At 51.3% G+C, this 5930-nt stretch overlaps 1 pseudogene across 1 annotated transcript; it reads left to right on the top strand.

Annotated features, from left to right (window-relative positions):
- The first annotated feature begins 695 nt into the window (after positions 1-695).
- Positions 696-4869, top strand: Actr1a-ps1 (actin related protein 1A, pseudogene 1; annotated as a pseudogene). The gene has a single exon (XR_015637563.1). The product of XR_015637563.1 is annotated as an actin related protein 1A, pseudogene 1 (transcript).
- The last annotated feature ends 1061 nt before the right edge of the window (positions 4870-5930 follow it).

Raw genomic sequence — 5930 nt, 5'->3', positions numbered from 1 at the left:
GGGATCTGGTGCCCTCTTCTGGCCTTCTTGGGCACTGCATGCACATGGAACACAAATACACACAGACAAAACCTCCTTCATATTATTAAAACGAATTCTAGGTTCTGAGAATTTGTCCAGCACATAGTCGGTTTTTCTAATTGTTGAGTCCCTTCCAGTACCATTTAAGTTCCTTTTGGAGAGGGTTTTGACACTGTCTGGCTCCTGTCTCATTCTCAGCCTTTATCCCTCATAGACTGTGTCTCCAAGTTCTTTCTTTTAATTGAGAGAGTATCATTATCTAGCCCAGCCTCAAATTTATGATCTTCCCTGCCAAGTGCCAGGGCTGTTGGCCTGTGCCACCACACCCACCCTCAAGTTCTAAGTGCTAGAGATTTCCGCCAGTGTGACAATTTTTAATTTTATTTATGTCTGTATGCCATGTGGAGGGTGGGTGAGAAGAGGGCATCAGATCCCCTAGAGCTGGGGTTCCAGGCAGCTGTGAACCATTCATTCTGAGAGCTGAGCCCAGGTCCTCTGGAAGAGCACCAAGTGCTCTTAACCATCAAATTATTTCCCAGACACTAGCGGAACACTCCTAGGTCACAAAATAGGGAAGCAAGGATCCTGGTGCTAGGACTTCAAAGTCTGGCTCACCCCAGCTTTGTCCATAGTTTTCCTCTTTTCTTCTATTGGTTTTCCAAGACAGGGGTTTTCTGTGTGACCCTAACTATCCTGGAACTCTCTAGAATCCCCTAGTGCTGGGATTAAAGGTGTGTGCACACCATCCTGTAGTTTTCTCATTTTAAAATTGATTAATTTATATTTTATATATATGTGAGTACACTGTCATTCTCTCCAGACACACCAGAAGAGGGCATCAGATCCCAGTATAAATGGTTGGGAGCCACCATGTGGTTGCTGGGAATTGAACTCAGGACCTCTGGAAGAGCAGTCAGTGCTCTTAACTGCCGAGCCATCTCTCCAGCCTGTTTTCTCTTTCTAAAGCGGTTTCTTATTTCTCTAATATGGTAGTCCTTCCGTACTCATGGCTTCGGTTTCCTGTGATCATCTGTGATCTAAAATACTACGTGGAGAGCAGACTGAGGGGGCAGTTCCTTCTTCAGAAGAAAGATTCCTCTGCCATGGAGTCCCATGTGATCCACAACCAGCCTGTTGGGGTCTTCGACGGATCCAATGTAGTCAAAGCTGATTTCGCTGGTGATCAGATCCTCAGATATGGCTTTCCAAGCTATGTGGGCAGACCCAAATGTGTTTGTGTCATGGCAGGAGCCCTCGAAGGTGTCCTGTTTATTAGCTCCAAAGCTGAGGAGCACTGGTGTCAATCCGCTACCCCCTGGATCATGGCATTGTCAAGGACTGGAACGACGTAGAGCGCATTTGGCAATATGTCTATTCGGAGGACCGGTTGCAGTCTTTCTTGGAGGAGCATCCTGTGTTCCTGACTGTTGGACCTTTAAGCCCTCGGGAAAACTCTGGAGCAAGCTGCTGAAGTTTTCTCCGAGATCTTCAGCATGCCAGCTCTCTTCATCTTCATGCAAGCTTTATGCCACAGCGGCACCACGGGATTCTGTGGTTGCTGTGACCCACGCGGTCCCGCTGTATGAAGGCTTCGCGCCATGCCTCGCTTCATCATGCTCATCGATATTGCTGGCGGAGATGCCTCGTGCTTCCTCCGCCTCTACTGCGGAAGGAGGGTTATGATTTCCACTCCTCCGAGTTTGAGAGCGTCAAGGCCATAAAAGAAAGAGCCTGCTACCTGACCAGGAAGGCTCAATACGACGACCTGTGTGATGGCAGCACCATTGAGATCCGCCCTTCCAGGTTCCCGGCCCTGAGCTGTGATTGGCGAGGAGAGTAAATATACCCGTGAGATGCGGTGTTTGCCATCCAGAAGTCCTGGACTTACAGCCTACACTTTTTCCAACATTGTCCTCTCCGAGGGTTCTACCCTGTCCAAAGGTAACGGGAGTAAAGGGAATAAACTAGCTTCCACAGATGGGACGACCAGGATAGCTGCCCCCAGAAGAGAGGTATTCCACACTGATTGGTGGCTCTGTGCGTCCCTGAACACCTTTAAGAAGATGTGGGTCTCTAAGAAGGCATATGAAATGGCACCCGATCCATCCACAGGAAAACCTTCTAATGCTGTGACATCGCCACCTCTCTCTGAGGTTAACTCCACTGTTAGAACTTACTTTCTTGAGTTGGAGTGTTTGAGAAGAACTGCGTGTGTGTGTGTGTGTGTGTGTGTGTGTGTGTGTGTGTGTGTGTGTGTGAACGCGCGCGCAACCGTGTGGGTATGTATGAGTGCACGCCACTACCGAGTGCCATGTGACCCAGAAAGGACATTGAACTACCCACCAGTGTGATGGCCTGAAGCCTAGGGTTGATGACTAACAGGAAGAGCTCTGGCAGAGGCAGAGGCCCATTCCCTTCTCAGCCAGGCCTTTGGCTGTGTGGAATTATGGTTACTACCATAGAGAGACCTTGCTGCTGCCAATCTCGGCTGGGCTGGCTCTGCCCCACCCCACCTGAGTGCCCTGAGGCCCAAGACAGCTGCTGTCTCCCCTGCTCATCAGTCTGTGCTGTCCATGCCTCTGGATCACACCGAGAACTGGGGCTGGGGTTCAGTTCCATCTGGTTTGGTTCAGTTTGGGTTTGGGAGGCGAAAAAACACTCTAGCAGTGGTTAGAGGCCAGGGTCAGGAGAGAGCAGGGTACACTTGTGTCCACCTGGGACTCAGGTAGGAATTAGGCCCACACTGGGCATATGAGGAGGATAGGAGATAACTTCAGGGTTAATTTACAAGCCCCAGTCACATCTAGGGGTCCTGGGACAGTGTAAGGACTGTGGGCTACAGGTCCTGATCTTTGCTTCTCACACATCCCGGTTTCGATACCATGGCCATGGGTTTATTTATTGACGTGTTCATTCAGTAAAAGGGGTACAGAGGGGGCTTCCTGTCTCCTGCCCACTGCTCACCTTGTTTACACTAACATATGTTTACAGCACCTAGGCTTTCTACCGTCATTCCCTGCTGATGGTGAACTGACAGTATTCACAGGCCTCAGGACCCTGCAGGATTGGAGGCTGCACACGAAGGCACCCCAATCAGCCTCTCCCTTTCTCCTAACCCCACTTGCTCTCTGCCCTGGAACCAACAGGCTGGCTGTGGTTGGATTTTCTAAGACAGGAAGTAGCATCCCTCTTTGGCAGAGGCCCCTTGTGAAGGAGGGGTGTTGGCGATCCAGACTCTTTAAAACAAAGCAGTTAACCTACTGCCTTTTGCCACTCTGATTGACCAGGGGACTAAGTCAAAATGACAGGGAGGCCCCTGCTAGGTTGGTTAGCTTGGAGAGAAGGAGCCAGACCAAAGTGCCAAGATCTAGTGGTCCAGGGCCTCTGTACCCCGTGCAAAGCTAGGGTGAGCCTGTCTTCACCGGCACCCTCAGCAGTGATGCCAAGTCTCACCTCGGTACCAGATTCCAGACAGTATTCTCTCTCCACCATCCTATGACCAAAAGCCAGATATAAGCGTAGCTGGTGCATGTAGAGTCGATGTGACAACCCGTGGACTGCAGTGCACTCAGTCAGCTCACCCCTTAGCCTAAGCCTTGGACATTTGGCAGTCTCCGGAGACATTCTTTCTTGCCACGCCTAGAGGCAGATGTTGCTGGCATCTCGAGAGCCCACAACACTAATGATCACAGTGATTCATTGCACAGTCCCCAAACATCCATGCCAGGCTTGAGAAGCTCTGGCTTAAGAACCATGAAATTTTTGCTTTGTTTTGTTTTTCGACACGGGGTTTCTCTGTGTAGCCCTGGCTACCCCGGAACTCACTCTGTAGAGCAGGCTGGCCTCAAGCTCAGAGGTCCACCCGGATGTACCACCGCGCCCCCCTAACCCCCCAACACACACAAGAAGTTTTAGATGTGTATATATAGGTCACATGTGTTTCCTGTGAGATGTTAGGGGGCATTTACAAAGTATTTATTATAAATATTAATATGCTATAAGCCGCTGGAATGACAAAATGGGAGGCAGGGAACACAGCTCAGCGATGCTTGCCTGAGACGGGGTTTCCATCCCCAACCTGGGGGCGGGGGTCAAAATAAAAGGATGTGGTTGGGGTAGATTTTGGATTTCCCACTTCTGCCATAGCCACAGAATGTATATGTAGATAGAAACTGTCCTTAGATATATGTTCTACCCCTTGATGCGTGGGGAAGACCGGTCCGGGGTATCTGAAGTGCGGTGCTCGTTCTAGCTGCCTTTGGTGATATTTGCGCTTCGGCTGGTTATTTCACGTTCTTTTCCCTTCCGTGTTCATGTTCAGGCATGTGAGAGGCTCTAAGGTTTCCATAGGGTCTGTTTATGACAGCGCCGGCCCTGGATCTCACCACACCACAGTTCCTAACCTACAGGGGCACAGCTGCACTAAGGGCTTCCTGCCCCGCCACAAATATCCAGAGAAGAATGTCTCATAATTACAGGAAGGCGTGGCATTTGATGGGACCAAAATGTGGGAGAAGCCAGCTTGTACAGAGTGCCATTTAGCACATTCCTGATCGAGACGCACCAGGCAGCCTCCTTACAAGTGGCATTCAACAAATGGAACGGAAAATTCCAGAGTGGAAAAAACGGAAATGGAAGGAGCGGACAGGTGGGAGCGAGCTTCAGCATGGGGGTTCCATCGCTGATCTTGCTGTGTGGTGGTGGGCACAACCATACCTTCTCTGTGAGTTGCTGAACATCCCCTTCCGGTAAACAAAACAGGAGGTGTATGAAGTGCCTTGCAGGTGTCCCCACACGAGCTATGCTCCCCCTTTTTTCCCCCGTGAATAAATCCACAGATGGACTCCATTATGTCAAAATGGAACCTGACTAGGGAGGGGTCCTCTGGGGGCTGCCTGGCGGGGGTGTGTGTGTGACTGCCATTGGTCTGGGGTCCTTGCTGCATTTTGAGAGCACCTATGTGCTGGTTAAATTCTCTTTTTATTTGCCACATAAGGCACAGGGGAGGCACTACTGTTGCAGCTAAGTCGATGGCAGGGCAGAGCAGGGCAGGTCAGGGCAGCCGCCCACCCAGGCTCCCAAAGCAATATTGTGCAAGCACAGCTCCTGCCCAATCTCCTCCTGGTCAGGGTCCCATCCTTCGCTCTATAGCACAACCATTCTTAGAGCCAACTTACTCCACACCAGCAGGCCAGGGCAGGCTCTGTGCAGTCAGCCAGCCCCTCGTCCCCCTCTTCAGGACCCCAGCTCCTCAGCTCAATCTCCTTCCTGCTGTGGGCCCCCAAGCAGCCTTGGCTTCCAACAACCACATCTGCTTGGTGGAGAAATGGGTGGGTCCAGAATAGCAGCTTCACACACACACACACACACACACACACACACCCGGAGCATGAGGCTCCTTCTCAGCCTTGGAGGATTAGACTTTTGACAAGGATAAGTAGGTCGGACTCCAGGGTCAGTCACCCAGGGTTTAGTTAGTAGCTGCAGCAATAAAAACTGTCCCGGGGCCTCACGCCCCTTTGCTCAGCCCCCTTCCCCATGCTTGCACTCTGGCCTCCCACGGGGCAGAGAGGTCCTGCAAGTACCCAGAACGGAGAAAACAGGGCTTGGACTCGCTCCCCAGTCTTTCTTGTCAGATTGTGTGCCCTCTTCCTCCATTAAGACAGGACCTCACCGTGGGGCTGGTATCCAAATGGTGCCAATTCTCTTACCTCAGGTTCCTAGGCGCTGGACTACAGGCATGAGCCCTGCGTCCAACAGAGAGGTTAGGTTATTTCTGTAAAGTGGCACAGCTAGGAAGGAACTCAGCTGGAACTGCTGCTTCTGGGGCGGACATGCTGGCCCCCTCCTTCCCTTCTTCCCTTCCTTCTTTCCTCCCTCTGTCCCTCCCTCCCACCTCCTTCCTTTCT

The sequence above is a fragment of the Rattus norvegicus genome, chromosome 14, assembly GCF_021556685.1.
Source record: "Rattus norvegicus strain SHRSP/BbbUtx chromosome 14, alternate assembly SHRSP_T2T, whole genome shotgun sequence".
Classification (NCBI taxonomy): Eukaryota; Metazoa; Chordata; class Mammalia; order Rodentia; family Muridae; genus Rattus; species Rattus norvegicus.
Note: the sequence above shows the minus strand (reverse complement) of the source record. Positions and strands in the feature narration are given on the sequence as shown.